This window comes from Nipponia nippon, unplaced genomic scaffold, assembly GCF_047370975.1.
Source record: "Nipponia nippon isolate SJK-2023a ecotype South Korea unplaced genomic scaffold, ASM4737097v1 scaffold_7, whole genome shotgun sequence".
NCBI lineage: Eukaryota > Metazoa > Chordata > Aves > Pelecaniformes > Threskiornithidae > Nipponia > Nipponia nippon.
Genome location: NW_028262391.1, coordinates 22,456,924 through 22,479,677, shown reverse-complemented (window position 1 = coordinate 22,479,677; position 22,754 = coordinate 22,456,924). Strand labels below are relative to the sequence as shown.

Sequence of the window (22,754 nt, the reverse complement as noted above, 5' to 3'; positions counted from 1 at the left end):
CAAGAACAAAAAGGAATTTATGGAGAACTATAATGCTACGGAGACAGCTGTTTGAACTTTGGATTTGCTAGTACTAACAGCCTGCTGATATCCTTGAGAGGAACATCCATGGCAGCAGTGCAAAACAAGCCCAGTGTTTTCATCTGCATTGGCAAAAGCTTTGCTAAAAATATCAGTGCTGTGAATAAAAGAGGAGAAGGAGTTATTGTACGGTCTGCCTAGAAAAATAACAAAGATGAAGGAAGCAGTGTTCTGAGTCTGATATGGATGAAGTTAACATTAAGATTGGGCACTTGGATTTGACTGCCCTGTGGTGTGGTGAGTTCCCTTAAGAGTTTGATTGCATCTTTATGGAAAGCTTGTATTTCGTTCTGAAGTTAAATTGTACATTTCTCAGCATGAGATATATCTTTGAGCTTATCTAGGAAAAGTACATAGAGGTTATGAGGAATAATCAGTTCTTCAAAAAATTGCAAAATGGGAATCCAGAAGTCCTACTTTAGGCCAGAAATAATATTAAAGCCATAATGTAGGCTTCCCCTCCTTTTAACACATAGCAGGATTTGGATTTGGCTGTTATGTTCAGCCTCCTATCTGACATGCAACAGCTCTGAAGAAAATTGTCGCATCAACAACTTGTGCTAAGGCAAAGCAGAACTTGTACTGGAAACAATCTCTTTTTCAGCCAGTTATCAAAGTCCTTGCAGCTTCCCGTCACAGCAGGCAAATCCACAACAACATGTATTGGACATGGTAGTTGATCCTGCATGCTCAAAAACCAACCAGCACAAAGACATCCACATAATCGCTTTGGCTGATGCTAACTGGTTTTTAGCTGTAATGTACAATTCCCACCCTCACCTGTTTTACTTTCTTGTCTTCCATCTTGCTTTCAAGTTACTATCTGCCAAGCTTTGAACTGTGCTTACCAACTCCCGATGAACCCAGCTTCAGCTGGAAGCAGGCCCAACCTGTGGCAGAAAGGGACTAAAACTAATTTGTTGTAGCAGAGTTGTATCTGACTAGAAGCAGACAAGGATGTGCTTTACTAAGTGTTAGGCTTTCATGCTGTCTTCCAGCAAGGTAGAGCTGAAAACTGTAGCCCTTTTAAAAGCAGTAATGCAATTATGTGTTTTATAAATGCTTTAAAAATCATTTAGTGAAAAACAGCCACTTCTGTTATTAGCAGCAATGCTGCAGAAGGCAGTGTAAAAGCTCAAGATGGTACATTTCAAGGCTTCTCAGCACTGGGGTAGGTAAAACAACCAGAAACACTACCACCCCTGAGATAGGTGTGTAAGGCACATGTTGGGCAGATAGCTACAAAAGCATTGTAACAGTACCTTCTGTGTACTAAATGTGCATCAGGTAATTAAAAACTTACTACTGCTATACTATTTCTTCTACTACCACCACTAAGCAGATCTTATCTTGAGGGCCTAACAACAGTGTAGTTTTTGGAAAATTGCCACTTGTTTCTGCTGATGACTAAATATGTGGATAGGCACAAACAATTTGACAGCGTATTTTATGAAATCTGAGACATAACGCATGTTATAATCTGGAAAAACAGTAGTTTCATCTATATTCCTTCTTTGCTCCAGCAAAGGTCCTTTCGAAAGGGCTTGAAAACTGTGCTCTCTGAAGTCCATCTGGAGGCCATGTAGTCAACAGGATTGTTTCTGCTGACTTCATGGGGCTTTGATATAACAGTATATATGAAATGGAGTTTGTATATTTCATAAGCATTAGACACAGAATTAACTCTACAAGGAATTTGAAAAAGTATACACCTTCTGTTAGTCTAACAGATTATTATTTATGTAAAGATGGAAACAGGCAGTTTTTTTAAATAATCCCACAGTTCATTTCTAATATTCTATATAAACAAATTATATAATCCCTGTTGTGTGAGTCATAAAGAAATCTGGATCAGAGATTTCATTTTCCAAATAATGGCTGCTTAGAAAGCTTCCGTTCATATGCTACCCATGTTTTTCTGCAGATTTTGGCTCAAACAATGTAAACTTAATATCAGAATAATCAGATGTCACATAGAGATTCAAGCATCAAATAGATTTAGTAGTGGCTGGGGTGAAATGAAACTTATCTTTTAGCAAGAAAGAAAAAGGTCAAAGGAATGATGTGCAGCTTCATGGATGCTTTTCTGAAGCCTAGGGCTGGTTTGCGTTCCCGAGGTTGAAGTGCTTCACCTACTCTAGTCCCAACCAACCATCGCGCTGTTTGGCTTGTCTTTGCCCCAGCACAGCAGCGAACAGGACAACGGCAGCAGGATTACTGTGTTCTAATAATGAGGTGTGTCGGCACAGATGTCTGGGGTAGCTGTCTGTAATACTGTCTGCCAGGGTGTCAAATCCACGCACGCCCAAGCAGTTGTAGTCGCTGACATTCTGTTTAATTAAACTACAGAGCTCAGTTTCTCAAGTGCTTCTCAAATGGAAGTGTTAAAAATGTGCATGGCAGCACAGGAAAAAAGGACTATATCCCTTCTGCTGAGCAAGCTTATTTGAGTCATTAGAAAGGAAAAGAGAAGGGCAGTTCATAAGCCAGCAATACTTCAGACAAATACAGATTTTATGCTAGGTGTGTACAAGGCTTCCTGTTTGCCTGGGTGTTTTTTTGCCTCTAATGTCTCAAATATCCCCTTGTGACATGGGGCATGCAGACAGCAGGTGGTCGCTAATGCTGGGTGTAACTTCAATGGCTCTTCTGATCTCATCCTTTATCACCTCATCCCATTTAAAAAGTCTGTAGGATAACTCTGCAGGCAGGGAGGGATTCTGCTTCCTCAGAGAGATGGGACAAATGAACAAACCTATTTGTGAAACATAGCTAAAATGGGCTAGGTCTTGCATTTGGATCCCAATGCAATAGTGCTCAGTTGGTCATGAGAGCTTTCCAGTTAGCTGCAATAGTTAAAAGTGCATCTGAAAGTGCTGTCCAAGGGTTATCAACATCAAACGTGAAGCATTTGCATCAGAGATGGAAGTTCATAATCTATTTTAAAACAGTATTACACTGGTCGTGGAGAACAGAGTCATTTTACAATAGAATTTGGGATGCAGAAGAGTCCCGAGTCTCTGGAAAGTGCAGACTGAGCAAAAATCACTGTGCCAGCATTTAGGATAATGCCGAAATTAATGTGGACATTTGCTGCATCTCAGGAGGAGATAGGATTGAAGCTTATGAGGCTGCATCACCAGAGAGGGCTGCCTACACCGGGTAGGAGTAGGTGAAATAGAAATATGCGTGCCGACATCCTGGGCCACCTCATGGTGCAGCTTTATGCTACTCTGTGTGATACTGTATCTAAGCAGATCAGCCATGGTCACAGCTAAATGGACCAAGAATACTTTAGGACAAATGTAATTGGTAAGACTAAATAGGCTCAACCTACTTATCCTGTCATAGAGGATAAATAAATATTGCAAGTGTATAAATGGAATTACTTTCAGCTGCTCACAACTTAGCTTTGACCCTCCCCTTTCTGCAAAACAGGATAGCCTAGAAGAACCATTTGAAATCAGGCATTTGTATTCACAGATCTTACATTGACCAGTTTCTGACTGAAAACATGCCTCACAGCATGAGTCTCCAAATGTCTAAAAACATAAAGCAAAACTACATAAATTGTTTGCCTTCACTGGGTTTAACACCAAGATTTACAAGACAGGTGTTATGGCAGGTGTTTAACTAGAGGCACATCAACTAAGGCAGATGCAACTGCTTATTGAAAACTTCCCTTGACTCAGCCTGAGATCTGCCTGACTTGCTCAGCTCTTGGAATGAGTTAACAGCAAGGCAAGGAAAAAGATTCTTTTTGGTGATTCAAAGATCAGCAACTTGTGCTATTTCCCTTCAGTTCTATGGGGAATACGTTGGTAATGTTGAGGTATGTAGGCAGTGTACATGGTGGTGCTGTTTGCAGACCAAAAAGGGAAGGAAATGTAATAGTGTAGCTGGTTCTCATAGTGTTAACAAAACAAGACCCATGCTTCGCTGATCCCAAGGGCATGCTGAAGTTGCTCTGACAACAGCAATTCTGCTTTCTGGTATAATCTAATCTCACTGATACCTGGTTTTATTTATATCACAAAGGCACTTTGTGCACAAAATATGCTGCTGTGATGGCATTACCTGGCCACCAGATTGGGAAAGAAAGCAACCCTTGATAGAAAGTAGGTATGGGAAAAATAGTATTATTTCAGTTATATTTTTAAGAGAATTTTTTCACTCTAGTTCCCTGCTCTGTTCTGCTAGAAATCAGAAAGTATGTTTAGTTTTGGGACAGGTTCTCTTTTCACTTGCTCTGATCAACAAGTCTCATTCCAGAATATATGCAATGGCATAAATGATACGAATGAAAACAACTACGAAACTTTGGACTTTGAAATAAACAAGTTGTGTGTTCAACCCCTGAACCTTCTTTACCTCCTTTGCAATAGTTTCCAGCATCCCCAGATACTGAGGTTGTGATGTTCAGCTACTGTGTTACTGAAGCTGACCTCACGGCTGCAATACCACACCAGAGTAGCCAGTGCGCATCTAGTACTCTGTGCAGCGATGCTCATTTAAATGACTTGCTTAATTCAGGTGTGATGTCCAGTTCTTTGTGTCAAAACACTTTCATCTCAGAGTAGGACCAGTGTTGATCCTCTTCTCATGAGGTAGAGAAACCTAACACATTAGTAAAAAAACCCCACAAACCAAACCAACCCGCAAAATGTTAAAGTTCCTGTTTCAATATTGTCATATCTGTTTTATAACATTACTTTAAATTAATGGAGGACAGTTAGCCACATTCTCAGCTGTTGCAGATCTCTACTAACTTTGGAAGTTATGCCCAGTTCACAGTAGTGAATTTGGCCTACTCGTATAGCACATAGTTGTACATAGGAATTTGGGTACTGTTGAGGGGGGGCTTTAAAATGAAGTCACTGGAATTAATCAATCCTGTTAGGAGGATGAATATTCAAAAAGGCTGGATAATTTTATGACTGATGCTATGGACCCTGCAAGCTCAGGGTAATTGGATTTCATGCTTCACTTCTTGCACCTGAGCTGATACCTAAGGGACAGCAGAATTTCCTCTAGTGTTCATAAATCCAGCCCTGCCTGGAGAATACCTGAACAATTCACTTGACAACTTGCCAGCATTTTGTTTTCCTGCTTCATTGATACAGACCCTAAAACCTTACAGATATTTTAATTTATTGTAGCCACCATTTTTGGCTCAAAGAAATCATCTATGTGACCTTCAGAGGTAATCAGGCCTATCTTGGATCTCAGAAACTTTCCTGTAATTTTTTTTTTCTTTAAGTAAAATAGATGTGTCTTTAAGAAAGGTTATAACTTTGGCAGAACAGTTACTTTCTGTGAAAAACATTCATCAGTGAAGAGTTCATGCCAGCTCTGAGGAAAACTGTACGCTTGGGTGCAGTATGGAAGAATGAAAACAGCAGCTGGTAGTGCTGCAAGTGCGAGGCATTGAGAAAGTCTTGGAACTGGATCTCACACTTACCTAGACAGTGTCTACTTCTGTGCAGGTGAATTTTTGATTTCTTATTTCCAGCTTCTTGAAAGCAGAGTCAGATTTCCTCAAATATGCGGAAACAAGCAAAATGCATGCTCTAGAGAAAGTGAGAGCAAGTCTATTCAAAATCAAATCCGTGACACTCAGTATCACTTCCATGGGAGTGGCTCTCAGTCCAACCAGTTGTATTCTTCTGTCCTTTTTTGATCTGAGTCATTAATATTAAATACTGTCATTTATTTGAAAATAGAAACAAAAGGGACACTGTTGGTTCAGGGAAAAAAAAAATCACATTACTCCAACATTTTTGTTACCCCCCCTATGAAGGTATACTAGATTATGTGGATTAGAACAAACAATCGAAGATTTCTGTTTACTTTGCATGTTTGGAAGAATTGTGTATAGACAACTTCCATTCATTTTACTTGAATTTCTCCACAAAGAAACATGGAGGAAGTAAAGTTTGAGGCATGTACTCCAGCTTTCCCAGAAGAGAAAATACTTTCAGGGAGACTGAATGGGAAGAGTTTTAGAACCCTCTGCTCTTTTTAATTGATTTAAGCTAATAGGAAAATCTGATTTTCAGGAAGCAACCACACTAGTTTGAATCACTCGCAGGCAGACATTTATCAGTCACCGTTCTTGGAGATATGCTACGTTAGGAAAACCACGTAAAAACAAATAGGATGGAGAAAAGGAAAGAATTCGCAAGGTTAAAATATAAAGTCAATCTTATGCTTGTGGGAATACTTTCCTTTTATCAAGTAAAGTGGTAAACCATCCTCCCTGCCTTGTTAAAGAACAGAGGGCTGTTGGTTGTAAAAACTGTACATGAACAATGTAGCTCTAGGAAGTTATGGACATCTAGGAAACAGTACTGCACATCCTTCTGATCTGGTTGGTTTCCCTTTTGTTTACCTTTTCTTAATTCATCTATGTCTTTGGGATGCAGAGACCAGAACTGCATGCTGTACTTAAGACGTGGGCAAAGCAAGGATTTATATAGCATCAAGATGATGTTTTTTTTTTTTTTAAAACAAAATATTTTCCACCTTATTCCTCTTTATATTCCATTCAGAAATCTGAGTCCTAGAAAAGCAATTGTTCACACAGCTTTATGTCCTCAGATTCAGATATAGGAAGCAAAAATGCATCTAAAGATTTACTCAGATTGAATTAGGCAGCAGTTATGCCTTGTGTATTATAGGCCCTTATATCAGTAATTGTCGCTGAGGTGAGCTGCTCTGGAGCCGGTCTGATCCGCAGCGGAGTGGCAGATCTTGTTGCACAGGGGGTTTTCCTGAGGCAGGGAAATGCCAGGAGTGCGGAGAGGCCCAACAGGAGCTGGCAGCTCTTGCGGGGCACACTGATGAAGCCTGGGCATCGGCCAAGTAACAGCAACCGTCCCCACATTAATAAAAAGCAGCCTGGGGAGCACGAGCGACCTGATCCTCAAGGCAGAATGGTGGGCACTCATCTGAGAGCAAAGGCTACAGCTCCGGTTGGGGGGGTCTACACCATCTGCCCCAGCAGTGACCAGTGCCTCCACGCAGACGCAGCTGCTGAAGGGAGTGGCCACAGTGCAGGCCTCAGACTGCAGGAAGTGCCTAGACCTTTCTCCTGGGGCAGGGACAGGAGGCAGACCTGCCTGCAAAAGGTGTGCCCAGGTGGAGGACCTCCTGCATCAGGTGGCTGAGCTGCAGGAGACAGTGAGGAGGCTGTGTAACATCAGGGAAGCTTAGAAGGGATTAGGTAGCTGGTTCCAAGCACAGTCTGCAGTGGACCCACAGCCAAACAGCCAAAAGCTTCCCCACCAGCACACACAGAAGGGTGGGGGGGCAATAATGCGGAAGAATGGAAGCTTGCAACAGCAAGGACCAGTGGGAGGAAGAGACTTTGCTCAAAGCCTGAGGTGCCCTTGCAGAACCGCTTCACTGCTCTGCAGACCGAAGGGGAAAGACCGGATACATCAGGAGAGATGCTGGAGCAGAGTAAAGCAGCCCGATCTGCTCCCCATATAACAACCAGTGCAACTAAGAAAAGGTGATGGGTGATAGTAGTAGTCGACGCTCTTCTGAGAGGTACAGAGGCACCCATTTGCCGACCTGATGCACTCTCTCTCGAGGTGTGCTGCTTTCTAGGGGCTCATATCAGGGATGTCACCAAGAAACTACCAAGCCTTGTATGGTCCACTGACTATTATCTGCTGCTGTTGTTTCACGTGGGCACTAATGATACAGCCAGGAGCAGTCTGAGAAGTATCAAGAAGGATTACAGAGCCCTGGGAGCAGTGGTAAGGGACTCTGGAGTGCAGATAGTTTTTTCATCAAACCTCCCTATCAAAGGGAAGGGATTTGAAAGGGCCAGTCAAATCCAGCAAATCAACAAGTGGTTACAGGACTGGTGCCACAGCCAGGGGTTCAGCTACTTAGACCATGGGACTCGCTTTGAGAAACCTGGTCTACTGGTTTATCCTGGTAGTTTTAGATTAGATATAAGGAAGAAGTTCTTTAGCATGAGGGTGGTGAGGCACTGGAACAGGTTGCCCAGAGAAGCTGTGGATGCCCGGTCCCTGGAAGTGTTCAAGGCCAGGTTGGATGGGGCTTTGAGCAATCTGGTCTAGTGGAAGGTGTCTCTGCCCATGGCAGGGGGTTGGAACCAGATGATCTTTAAGGTCCCTTCCAACCCAAACCATTCTATGATTCTATGAATTGGCAGGAGGAGATGAAATAGCAGCTGCGTTGTTGCTGTACTTGAAGTGACTGCTTCCTTATAAGTGCCAGTGGTGAGACACATTTTCTATCTAACTATTTCCCTTCAAGACAGTCCATCTGATGAGGTATCTGGAAAGTAGTAGATGCTTTTTGGTGAAAGTATATCCCACATAAACAGGATGTCTAGGTTTATGGCTGTTTTGTGGTGTTGCAGTAGCATCCAGTACGCTTAGTGTAAAGAACTGGACCCTGGACAACTAAAGCTGCAAGTCATCTCTGTTTGCACAGTCTGTCTTGATGGAGCTGTGGATCAATTATCTCCCTGATCTAGGTATAAGTAATACACTAGAAAGGAGCTTACTACCAGCAGTTACTGAGCAATCTGTCAGTGAATTATAACAACAAGTGTGTAATTAAAAGATCCACTCAATCTTGTGGCCAGAGAAGCTCTGTGTAGGCCATCTGAACAAGCAAGAACCCGTTAAGACCAGTTTGTTCAGAGCACCACTCACAAAAGCATTAGTAGGGGAATTATTCAAGAAACACTGCTTTGTAAAGAGAAAGAAATCTTGGTTGTTCTTATCAGTGCCTGTTGTTTAGCTGCTTCTGAAAATTGTTTGACTCTCTCATGGGAGTAACATACATCTTATTGTCACAGATGTGTTTTATTTTTCCTTTACTATTACTACAGGAAAACAATTTAAATGGAAAACTGTACTAAGTCAGACTAAATAGGACTTCATCTCAATCCAGTCCTCCTCCTACCCTATATTGCCCACACCTAAAACTTCATTCTAACTCAGCATTCTAACTCACTCTTTTATACAAGTTGACTGCCCAGTGAAGACATGAGGGAGCATCTCTATCCGTTCCAGGCCACTTTCTATTGAGCAGAGATGAATGTGTATCTCTGTTAAATAAAGTCTTGCTTCACATCCCAATTCTTGATACAAATCTGGAAGATCAGTCATTGCTTCCCTTCCTACTTTCCAAAGATACTTGTTCCATATGATGACATTAATCATGTCTAACTTAATCTTTCAGGGTTTGAGCTACATCTCCACTCTGCCTACACAGATTCCAATAAGGATTCCACAATTACAGACCAGTGATTTACTGAAAGAGAGTTTTCTGCAGCAATGTTTCCTTTGAAAGGATATTGGAAGTTTTACTTGAAAAACTGATGGTACAGTTTGACTACGTAAAAACTGGTAGATGTTTCCTTATCTTTGGCCCTAAGATAGTCCTTCCAATGACTACTGTACACAGTTTTTTTAGTGTTATGTATTTACAGTTCTTCTATCATTTTTCCAGATGCTATACATTTATTTATGTTAGAATTCTTCCTGCTGCCTTTTTTCCAGTTTTTAGGATGGAGAAAGGAGAAAGATTGCACTTAATCTGCAGCTCTGGATTTACTTTTACGTGTTCAAAGTCTATGTAGATCTTCATGTGTGGACACAGAGAAAGTAAAAGTTTAAGAAAGGAAATTCAGACTAATGACTAAAATCCCTGTATTGTTTTTCATTGATTATAGAAAAGGCATGAAGAAACTATTCAATGAAGACTCAAGCCTTAAGATCATGAAAAATATTTTTAGGTAGTGCTGGAGGAAAAATTTCCAGGATAGGTGGTATGTGTTGAGTTACCAATTGTGTCACTGATTTCTCACTACTTCACTTCTATCCATAAGTATTTATTGGCCTATCTTCATCTGGGGAGAACTCTTTTTGAGGTGAAAACATAGGTGAATTCACATTTTCGCTCAAGTATTTGTCCATCTTTTAATGCTGCCAAAATGCCACACATTAATGCTAATTGCAGTGGAGGCAATTTGTCTCCTGAAAACTGGATTTGGAACATGAACGAGTTTATCCAGCTTTCAACATCAGCACCAGATTTCGTAACTCTGGTTTTCAGTATTATTTGAAACTGTTATTTTGGTGGTTTCAGTTCCCTTCTTCTTCTTATAGCGGTAGAAGCTCCATGAAAGAATGGACCCTTTAGATATCCCAAGTAAGATATGCACAAGAACACTACTTTTAATTAACACAGTAACCTTTTCTCAAAGTAGCTGAGTGCTTACCAAACCCTGAAAAGGCCCACTACCTAGCTGTGGTGCATTTTAAAAACCTGCTTTACAGACTGGTGAACTGAAGCATGACAAGTTAAACTAAGGCCAGAGGAAACCACAGCCAGAAATAAATCAAGACTAGAAAGTAAGTTATCATTAGAGCGCATAAACAAATTTTAGAAATCTGGACTCTTAATCTGCCTGTATGCTAATTTCTGTAACACACTTCCTTTTACTCCATTAGGCTCCTTCCATGACAATATTTGCAGCAGTGATTTGGAGTGGTGTGAATTCACTCCAGTGCACCAGAATTAAGGGCAAGAAGTGAGCTCCTCAGAGGTCCAGTGCCTCATGGTGAGCTAGGTGACTTCAGCCCACTTCTCACATGGTTTCTGTGCCTTTAGAAAACCTGGGACTGGCCTAGAAAGGTCTGTGGCCTTTTAGGATATACTGTGACAAGAGCTCCTGCTATTCTCTTTGTATTTTGAGTTATCCATAAAAGGACTGAGAACACTCTGGCCTTCAGGATGAAATGTTGTCTGAACATTATTCACTGCATGTGCCTTTTATAATTTAAAGCTTGCTTTTAGATAGGCTGGTTTTTGCATCTATCTCTTATGAAGTATGCAATATATCTTCTTACATGTGCATAGCTGGTGGGTGGATATAGATCATAGCAACAAGATGTTGCATGCTTCCTTCTTCTTGCCATAGGTACTAAACTTTCACTGAAGAGGTGTTTCCTCATTGCCAGTGGCGTGTGCATGGGAAGAAGAGAGCTCTAAATATGGGCAATTTGATTTTGTAGAGATACATTTGCAGAGGAAACACTTGAAGTCACTACTATGTGTGTTCCCAGTTCCACGTGGAATCCCAACAGCTAATTGTTTGGTTCCTTTACTGTATAAATTTATTTTAATTAGGATAGCCAGATGTTTTACGTATAAAAGGTTTACAGGATTTTGCCATATCTGCATCTATAAATATGGGTATGTATTTAAAGCTTCTGTTACATGAGTTCAAAAAGCAAACCTGTTCGAAAAATAGATGGTAAGTTTGCAAGAATTTAATATTCTGCTTCAGGGGTTATTACTGAACAAATAAAGTAATTTTTCTTAATCTACTACATGGTAGGTACCTCAGTTAAAAATACTCAGGATCCTGGATGACTTACGGATGACTTGTTTTGGCTGCGGTATTCTTATGCCTTGTTCCTCATCCAGTTATCACTTACCTTCAGACCACATTGCGAAGCTCTCAGCCCCATTTTTGGTGGCAACAAAATGCCATCACAGTTCACTGAATGGCAAGGCAGGAAAGAACATTCTTTCCACTCCCCATTTCTATTTATGTCTTTCCCTATCGTTCCTTCAAGCCAGTGTCTGCTCCCAATTGCACCACCTATACTAACGGTATTGCCGGTCTTACATAGAAAGTCTATTTGTTTTATTTTTCTGCTAGCTACATAAATAGGATAAGGAGCATATGTATATTTTTTAGTGTCTTTACTGGGTCCTCAAGCACTTATACAAAACACTGAAGCAGTCTCTTGACCTTACTTGGTTACTAGAGAGACTCAGATGATGAACTGTTTGAGGGTGGCAGTTTTGATTGTTCTCATTTATTTTGAATTGTGTTATTCGAAAATAAACCCTTAGATCCTTATACTTCTCAGTTTTCATTCACGTTTTCTGCTTCAGAGTTCAGGTTAACACATGAAAATTTAGCTGAAATATATAAACAAATGGTAGCAATCAGCTGCTTTGCTTTTAGGTAAAGCAGATTCTTACTCTAGCTAGAAAGCAGATTCGTCACTGAGACTTGTCAGTAGTGTTAAGTGTTTCAGATCTCTCTGTTCCATTGCAGCTCTCAGACTGTGCTCCTTGCTATGATGTCTAAGCCCTGTCATTCTGTGGCAATCAGTCACTTTCTAGGAAATGATTATAAAGTCCTAGAAAGAGAAATGTTGTCATTTTATGTTTGTTTTTTAATCGAAAACAAACTCAAAACTAGTCAGTACTGGAGGCAATGTAGTAGAAAAATGCCATGTTTCATTCATTTCCTATTAAATTGTAGAAGAGTTGTTCAGTAAGGATATTACTATGTAAGCTAATGTTTCTTTGGTTTTAAAAAGTTTCTGCAACTTGTTACTTTTTGCAGCAATTTTGAGTGCCATCTAGTATTTATCTAGAATGTTATGAAAGCAGAGACAAGAGTTTTCCCCAGGAACTCTATGTATGATTAATTCTGGGAATTACTATTAAATTATCTCTCTGGAAGTGAGATAATAGTCCTTGAAAAAAATTCTATCTGGGAAGGATCATCAATGCAAGAGAAAGACATGACCAATAACAGAATGCATCTCCCAGTGCTAAGTGTACCTCTTGGCTCCATGTTGCACTTTGGGCCTGAGGGTGCTTTAGACCTATGTGTGAAACAGTTCTCCTGCTTGCCTTTCCTCTGGGGGTCTGCTGGAAGAGTTGTGCTTTAACTGCAGTTTAAAATGGCAATCCACTGGAAAATGGTCTCTGAGAAAGACATGAAAATGGCGATACTAATGACGCCTGTATCTCACAGCAAGCGGCTGGCTGATAGCTCCTATGTGGAAGACTGCACTGTAGAATAAGCAAGCTGGTGCCAGCACAGGTCCATCAAAATGTGCCCAAATATCAAAGCCAATACATTCATAAAGTGTTAGAACCTTAAAGTGCTTGTTCAGAGGACAGTCATTTGCAGGTTGCAGTGGTGAGAGAACCCTTGAAGTTGATGCTTGGTGAAAGTCAGGTTGTTCAAATACTGAGGGGGGGATGGAATCTGGAGGGAGGAAAACCCCTTCATTTATTGTAGCCTTTAAGCAAATACTTAATGAAAACATAGAGGAAAAAGATCTCCTTACATCTATGCAATCTGATTTAGACTCATTACACTACATTAACAGATAGGAGGTTATGCGTAGAAGTTCTGTTTATTCATGATCTATTGATATTTTGGGCATTAATTCATTCTCAAAGAACAAAAAATAGTATACTAAAACTATTTTCCTGAAGTTCAGACACAGACATACATCTCATAGGGCGTTGTTATTCATTTGTAGTTATAGAAGAATTTTGTTCTAGTTTGATAACTCTAGAATAATTGAAAAATGCAGACATAGGATCTTAGGGTAAAGAAGAGATTATATGGTTTCCCAAGATACATTTTTTTTTTCCCCTGTACCTATTAACTATTTAGTGTTGCCTAAGTTTTGGGGACTATATTTATTCTTTCCTTTTCTTATCTGTGTAATTCTCTTGTTTTCAGGAAAGTTTATGTACTTTTATAATTAACGTCTTGTACACATTTTTTGTTACGTCTTTTGCTAAGCAGTTATGTGAGAACATCTTGCCCTCTAGTGGTGGAGAGAAGTAAGACTAGGCTCAGACCTTGCAAGAGCTGTTAGAAATATTAAAACCAATCTGCAGTATTTAAACACTGAAAAATCAGCTGCATAGATCATCACCCTTTGTGAGCTACCCTTCAAGCGTCAGTGAGCCAAAAGAATTAAAGAGTTTTGAAAATGTTCTAAATACAAGTGATTATTTTATGCAAATAATGAAAATTGTTCTAAAGTGTCCAAGCGAAGTGTTTCAGTATTCATAGTAATTTCATTAAAGTGTTCTTTGTTGTAAAATAAAGGGAAAGGCTAATAATAACAAATGCCCTTTAACCTATTCCAGAAAGCAAACAAGCATACTACACCAGTGTTATAATCACGCTTTAGACTGGAAAAAGAGAAGTTTAACCAAATTCTAGACAAGAGATTTATAAAAGCTTCCTTTGAAAAGCCTCACTCTGTGAGATTAATATGTTAATTTAGAATAATTTTAATTCAGTTAGTCGAGATCAGAATTCAGCTGATTTACACTAGAATGTGTCTTACTTTACTTGGTATTTTTAAATATCTCTTCATAATCAGAGAAACTCCAGGATTACTGACGTGAGAGTTTGCCACTGATGATGCTTTTGGCTTCCACAGCACATAGAATTCCCTTTTGCTTATTCCAAAATATTTTCAGGCTTAAGCAAGTCAGAGAAATGAGTTACTGAGCTGCTGGCAAGCTGTCCGCTACTCAGCCGCTCGGTAGGGCCATGCCAGCACAGAGACAGAAGCCGTGTCTAGAGAGCTCTTTACAAATTGGGGGGTGGGGGTGTTTCTTTTATGCACAGCTGAGCACTAGCTAGTGTGTAAAGGAAGGGGCGCAGATGGAGCATTGACGATCCATGAAGTGGTTGCAGGAGACCACATATGCGGTCACACAAGTGATTTCCATTTACAGGCCTGGCAGCTTGTTTGCTCTGCTAGGTGTCTGCCTTTTCCAGAGGTGTACAGGCTATTAGTTCAGTACAAGTTCTCTCTATTCAGCACTGCATCCTGCTAAGCCTAAGCCAGCCCTCCCTAAAGAGAATCCACAGAGAAATCATGGGCCATCTGCACAGAGCAGATAACACTGCAACCTTTTAAAAAAGCTGGTCAGGCAACCCTTGCAGGAGGGGTTTTGCTTTGAACCTGGCAGGGGTTCGCAGGACACGTTGTGCTCTTTTCAGCCTTGTGATGTGCGATGGAGCGCACTAACCACAGGGAGGCAGGGCAGGCGATCTTTACTTATCGAGCAGATTTTTCAAAATGCTGAGTGTTTCTGGACTTAGCACATCCTAAAAACACAAAAGCTTGCCCCGGTTGCTATTAACGGCATGCTTTGCTTGTGCATTTAAGAAAGACACAGAAAAATGATGTAAACAAGTGATGAGATGTCCACTGAAACAGTGAGAGATGGGGTGGGGTTGCTTAATTTTTTTTAAGCATAGCTGAATACTAGCCAGTGTGCAAAGGAAATGACACAGATGAAACAATGGTGATGTACACTGTGGTTTTTAGGAGACCACATAAGCAGCCCCATTTAGTAATTTCCATGCCATGACCTTCAAAAGGCATTTAAAATTTACAAGGATAGGCAGTTACAAAGGGAGCTGGAGGCTGAGGGGAGTTCCTCCCCGTGCACTTTTTTCATTTTGGAAACACTCTGCTCAGTAGGGTTGAAGCAAACAGCAAGGTTCCCCCTCACACATCATACAAACAACTACTTTTAGAAGTTACAGTTTACTGTAGCTTCCCCTTAGCTAAATTAGTTATAGTTCTTGTGTTTCCAATTTTAAACTGAACACAGGCCAAGATCTGCAACACATTCCTCTCATGACACTAAATCAGATGCCATAAAACTGACGGCTTCTTCCAGAGCAGCCTCCCTCAACCCGTTGTGAAATGACACCTCCATCTACCATTTCTGAGGACAGTTCTGTGCCATACTGCGACAAGTGTTTTCACTTGCAACCAAATAAGAATCGGACAGAATTTGGAGCAGTCTTCAGCTGCTTCAGGTTCCCCTTTAATTTGTTTGTTGGTCTGAGAATACATAAGTTGTTTGGCAGAGGAAATTTGCTTTTGAGAATCAGTGCTGGTGGTTGTGACAGGTCCTTCTGCCTATGTTAATGCCATTGAAATTCACTGTTTGCTTTTTTCCCAGGCTTGAAATACAACAGGCTCAAGTTGTGGCACTTGGAAGAACTGGGATTTTTATCTCACTAGCCAGTTAATGTTATACTTGTAATTTAATTTTACTCACACTGAGTAATGGGAGGGAAATAACGAACTGTCCACATGAGAGAATCCAATACAACTTCAAGCAACAGGGCAGGATGTGTTGCACAACTAGAAAGGCAGTTTTGTTGTACCAGAGGACTAAAGGAATTGCTCAGTTAAGTTTCGCTTATGTATTCCTTAGTGTTCAGTGTGTTTCTATAGGAGCACTAACACCTTAACTTGTCTCAAGCACAATGGACAAGGGAGGTGTTACATGAGGATTGCTGTTATGCAACAGCACTGTCCTCCAAGACTGGTGTTGTGTTAAACTGCAGTGTCAAGGGAGCTCTCCACAACATCTGGATCCTAATTAGAGTGCAGTTCTTTAAACTTCAAGTGTTTGGACCCATGGCCTCAGTTCTTTACAATCTGGTAAGAAGTTTCATGACAGAGGTCCAAGTTGAATAACTTAGGTGCTAGGACTGGTTTTAAATCAAAGTAATTTCACTTTTTCTAGATCTGTTTCCTCAAGCTGGCAACTGACCTTCATTCACAAACTTTAGCTACCTTGGAAGAAGCATGAATCCTCCTAACCACATTAGGAAAAAAAAACCACACCACCAAAAAACCAACTAACCAAGAACAAATAAAAACTCTACCGCTTCAAACCTATTGTCTTTGAAGATGACTGTTTACCCCTGTGAAAAAAATTCACCTGTCAGAAGCTGCAAAACTTACAAACACTGACTGGTAGATTTTTCAATATATGTTTACAGCAAATAGTCATTTTAAGCCTTTCAATGCTACATCACTTAATTCTAGAAATGCTTCTTCACAGCTACTTTTGCTTACAGCATTGAACATAAAATAGAGTTGTTTTGTGAATAACATTTATTTTACAATGAAATCACAGTGTATTACAGAAGGCTTCAAAAAACAGTGTTTTCCTCACCTTTCCTTGTCTGATGATTTTGAATTCCGTTAGGTGTCCATAGATTTGTCAACGCCTAAAAAAAATTTTTCTACTTCAGAGAAATAGTAAGGAAAACGGACAGAATTCCAGTTCTCACTTCCTTTTCTGCATTCCTGTCTATGCAAACTGGTCTCATTAAGGAAGAGATTGGCCTACTACATTCCCCTTTCATCCAGCCCTTTGTGGAGTATTCAGAGGACAGACAGCAATTAAGTATAACAAATAGTGAGACAGATCTCAGTTTATTCCAATCACATTCATTTCAAAGATGCCAGAGGGATTTAAGAAACTAGATAGTATTAGAACTGTAAGGGCCCACAGATGATCTTCTCAAAGCATCATGTCGAGTCTTATTAGAGTCCAAGGAACCACAAGAAACACCAATTAACTGAAGCCTGCTATCTTGTTACAGTGCAGCCTGCACTAGGAGCCACATCCGAAAAGCTATGAGTTCTTTGCAAATTACCACTTTTATGGGAAAGTTTTAAGGACAACTTTATTCAAACTTTAGGTAGTGATTGAAATGTTAGAGCCAATTGATTGAAATGGCTTCTTCAGTAACTGCTTAAGACAATTGTTCAAGATGGCAAACTACTGCTTCATCACTATAAAGGTGGCATTTAGCCTGCAGAGAGATCTGAGAATCTGGGAGCTCTAAAATGTTTTTAATCATACACATGCACTTTAAATAGCAGCAGTATTCTTAACCATAGCCATAGCTATTCTTAAACTTCATAACATCCTGTAATTTTATTAGGTTTTTCTAAGCTTTCAGGAGCAGGAAAAAGCACCGTGTACATAATCTTTTAAACAGACTGCACCTTGTTATGGTGAGACATTCATTACCTGTCTCAAATAAGTGCAAGTTATCACTGCATCTATTCTTTTTCCTTGAAGGAAAAGGACAATTGTGCCTTTGTTTTCTTTAAAAAAGTACCAGTATGCCCCATCTAATTTATTCTGACATCTCTTTTATACACATGTGATACAGCTCATTAAATATCCATAGTGCAATAGGACATTTCTATATCTATCTTCCAGAGCCAGCTTCCTCACAAAGACCCTGCTCCCTCCTTTGTCAAGTCTTGAAAAAGAATTGAAGTTACTTACATTCTCATCTTCCTCAGAAATGTTTTTCTTAGTTGAAACACAGCAGAGTGGCTTCCACTTTTGAGGAGAAGTTATCAAACTGAGTAATTTACCACTTTAACAGTTTAAAGTACTAGCAAAGAACCTGGCAGTGTAGGGTGGTGGGAGATTGTCTCCTGTACCTGTACTGAAGGAGGCTGGGATTAGCACAAACCAGAGAGACAATCCTTGCCCCTGCTGAAGGAGAGAGTACTTTGGGAAATGGGCAGATATCTTCCTCCTAGCCCTGTTTCTTTCTCAGCCTACAGAGTAAGCCCCAGCTTCTCTCAAGGCATTGCTGGTGGAGCAGTTGTTCCTCACAGAACTGACAATGAAGAGCAAGGAGCTGGATCTCCAGGAGAAGCAGTTATAAGTCTTTCAAAGCCTTCTACAAAGCCTCCAAAGCTTGCTGATGTGAGAGCTCTTGTCTGAAACCTTACTGACTGACTCTGCAATTCACAGCTGTCCTCAGGCTTATCCCGAGATCCCAAATGACTCCTTGTCATTTTCCCTTTCCTCCTAAACCCTGCTGACAATATCTGTTCCACAAGATACCATTGGCCTTGTCTCACTGCCACTCCAAACCTGCTTTATCACGGCACTAAGGTTTTGCTGCTCAAAGGGGTTTTGGGCCAGCAAAATTTAGTCTGATCTGTTCTTTTGGGGGGCTTTGAACCTGCTCTGACCTGTCAGAACCAGAGTGAGGACCACAGTGTCTCTTGGAATAACCCAGCTCTGCCTAGATAGTATTCAAGCTGTTAAACAAAATAGGGGTCATCGGCTGATGAAATACAATTTGCAGTTATATACAGTGGTATGTTTCATGCAGACTTCCTATGTGTGTTTCCCATACTCTACGCCTTGCTTAGCTTGGCATTCCTATGGGGGAAGCTATGGTTCATGTTTTTCCCCATTAGTGGTGTAGTAGGGAAGTAGGAATCTATGCGATCCATCCACCCCTGCACATTACTAGAAATGTGTCACACTCACAGGGCCCCTACTCTCTCAAAGAAAGAAAGACACAGTAAACAAGGAAGGGAACTTCACAGGGTTTTTCTGGTTCACTTTCCATCCCCCTGCTCTCAGAGCAGCTCTGCTTTAGAAGAACAATTTGCTCAAATTCTGAGTTCCTGTTTTCTGCTCTGTTGGCCCTCTGAGGGGCCACGACATAACACAACTGTCATTTATGCTCATTTCCTGCTCATGGTACTAGGACCTTTCAGGTTCAATATTCACATTTGCCTAAAGTCATTACTGCATCTGCTAAGTAATGAATAATGAGGTTGCCAATAGAGCAGCACTTTATTCATTTCATGAGGAAAATCTGCACTGACACTTAGCTGGGAGTCTATTTTGAATTTTTCTGACTATTGATCTACATTCTGAAGTGCACCTCAGACCTTCTGTCTCTTGACCTGATCATAATTTTTAGTCCTTCATTTACCATGAATTAAAGGATCATTTCCAGTAAACCCAAGTATACCCCTGGAATGTTGCCTAATTTGCTGGAAAGTACTGTAACTGCTGTTTTCAGAAAGACATTTAGACTTAGATCTTTAAAACAGAGGCTTAGGGCCAAATACTGACTTCATTTGCACCACAGTAAGTCTAACGTAATTATTCTGCATGTAGTGGAACCCTTCTCCCTTGTCATCCTCTCCCGGTTTGGGATTTGCAGAATATTTATCAGGACTAGTAACAATTTCCCATGAAAACATCTCCAGGAAATGGTCAGTGAGTGGCAAATCTCACATGATTTCCCTAGATTGGTCAATGAAAAGACAGATCCATCAAGTAAGTTGTTGCTTGGCCTCTGGTATCTGATGTCTCAAGATCTGTGCTGTATAGCGTTTCTCAGAAACTAGAAAAATATTATCTGGTGCCTACCTAACTCCATTTTTAGCAAAGAGGCTCTTTCCACATCCTCATTAGATTCTTATTTCCAAGCAAGAAACTCTGTCTGCTCAGAGAATGGGGGGAAAAGGGAGAACTGCAGTTATATGGTCAGGATATTACAAAGCGCTGTGCCTCAGCTGAACTGTGATGACTTAGCGTAGATCCTTAGCTGTATTTGCAAGTATGAGGTAAATGACTTTGAGCGTGAAGGGAGATAGGGTGCCAGTGCAGAGGGCACTGAGAAGTCAACGCACGCATTAGAATTCAAAGCACTCCTGTGTGTTTTCTCTCCCCCCGAGACCAGGCCACAGATGGCTTGCAAGATGTACCTCAGCCTTTTGAATATGAACTTAGAGCTGCCAGCTGATGCCCTGTTTCCTGCTGCTGGTTGCAGAGTCTGGCTGGTGGAGATCAGACAATATTACAATGTCGAATTGCCTGATATGCCTCCACCACATGCTTGCTCTTTAAAAAATACTCTCAAAAGCTCTGATGTAAAAGCATCACCACATACTCCTTGGGCTAAATCATTGCAGTTAGTGAGTCTGGGTAAGGGAGATCAACCTCGAGGGTTTTGCTTTCCTTGTCACAAACACCATTTTAATTACATATCCTGTGGCCAAGCAGCACCTAGAATACTGACTTTAAACAAACGTGTCAATTGAGGGTTTTAAACTAATGCTTCTAGGTCCATTTTGGCTTGCTTTCTGGCTTTTAAGCGTGGGATTTGCTCTGATAATGTTTCCAAGTTTTGCTCTAAATCCATGAAAGCTTAAAAGTTTGGAAAAGCATCACCTAGCCCTAGAAACCTGGAGGCCCCTGGAACCAGGAGATCAGTAGCTTGAATTCACATCACTGCCCATAGATGAAATAGTCATAATCTTTTAGAAAAATACAGCTTGCAGAATTGGACACAGAAATTTAGTCTCCCTCATAACAGGAAGAAGAAATTGGGTTGAAAGAGAAACAAATGGGGTGGCAGGAATAAAACAAATGAAAACAAGCTACTTAAACATATGACATGGTAGTGGGCTAAGGGAAAGGGCTTGCTTTAGGAAGGGAGCTATGCTGAAAGGGAAAGAAGCACCCAAAGGGACAGAAGAGCTTTCATTGTGCCCATCCGTCATAGGAACCAACCTAGCCAAAACCTGGTCTGCGATCTGTAGTCCTGGCAACAGCACAGAGGTAGAAGGATAAAGCTGCCTTAAATCTAGCTCTGTTGTAGCTTATCCCAACTTGGAATAGGAATGAAACTAGTTAGTTGCAATCTCTGAATGTACACAGACAAAGCAGGCTGCCAGGCGAGCAGATTTATGAGTTGAAAAGCATTTTGCACAACACTGACAAAAAGTGGCAGTTCTTTGTTCTCATTCTATAGGCAATAAAATGGGCCACACAAAGGCTCTTATTTCCTCTGCGTGTCTTGCACCAGCCCTGAACAGCGTCAGTCTGCACCGGAGGCCTGGCTGTGCCTGGTTACCTCCCAGATGCTAATGTCAGTCTGAAAACCCCAGAGTGCCTCGCAGGGAGTCATAGCTACTGTCTTCTCAGTTGGTAGGGATGGGCAGTTGTAATCTATCAAAAAAATATATTCTTTGGGTTTGGCTCAAGCTTTAAGAGGAATTTTTGAAAATCTGGAAAAACTGTTCAGCTGGAGTTGCGTAAGGGAGGAGGCTATGCCAAGAGAGTACAAAGGCAGTAGCTGAATTTCAGCATTTGCTTTTATCAGACAAAGTGACTGAGAGACAGGCATCTAAAAACTCCCAAACCAACAAACTAATCTTGTTTGTTCTTTGTTCGTTAGAAATTTCTGATAATTTTGGGATCTGCTGTTTTAAGGGCAGCACTGTGTGTGGATCCATGTACAAATGCCTGTCTTTTCAATCCTGGTTATCTAAAGCCTCTGTTCTGTACAATCACAGCCCTTGCACTTGCTTTCTTTGTTATGTTATCTCCCCACAACCCCCATCTTGCCCCCTGCTCCCAAAATGCATGCAGAATGCCAGTTGAAATGAAGAGTAATAAAGAGGTAGGAGTCATTTCTGGTCGGGCTGTTACCGTACTGTGGTGTGGAATCCAAGAGGATTAAGACGATGCTGCTACAGCCTACACTTGCTGTAGACAGCAAAGTTTAAACCAAATTAGACAGGCTGGCTGAATGGACTGAGCCACATAAACACATTTTGTCCTTCTTTGTTATTTTTCTAGAAGAATTAAAAGCAAGGCAATTTGGGGATACAAAACTAAATAGCTGCATCTGGCAATTAGGAGAATTAGAGGAATGGTGGAGGGTCTGAAAGAAAGCCGGTCTGATGGTTGTATTCTTTACTGCTTTCATTATGTCACTGTTACGGAGATGGGAGCACAGTTGTGCTTAGCGGTTGTTTACTAACTCGGATCCAGCTGGGAAAATGCAATCACTGCTTCCATGAATGAGAAGTGAAGTTTCTGGTTTTGATACACATCCTGTTTGCAAAGTGCTGAAGCTCTAAAATTCCACCTCTCGGAGGTATTTTCTGCCTTTCAGGTGAATTACACTGAAGAGTTCTGACATCCTTTTGAAGGCTTCCTGCAGGAAAGATGACATTTCAAACCTATATGTTACCTGAACCTTGATCACATCTTGTCTGCTATTGAAATATATGACCCAAAAGTGCTTCCTTATGAATTAGGCACTCATCATGCATTTTAACCTCCTTGGAGAAAATTATGCAGGCCTCTGAGTTGCCTGCATGAGTTATCTTTTATTCATTAGAATCCTAAATGTTATTGAAATGTATTCTTAATTATTCCCTGCT

General features: G+C 40.7%; 1 protein-coding gene across 1 annotated transcript in view; it reads left to right on the top strand.

The window, feature by feature from the left end:
• The first annotated feature begins 10,453 nt into the window (after positions 1–10,453).
• The window catches only part of PXYLP1 (2-phosphoxylose phosphatase 1), an 87,779-nt gene continuing 75,478 nt past the window's right edge, over positions 10,454–22,754 (top strand). The window contains exon 1 of the mRNA XM_087739855.1: positions 10,454–10,487. The gene's annotated coding sequence lies outside the window, so the exon portion shown is untranslated. The remainder of the gene's footprint in view (positions 10,488–22,754) is intronic.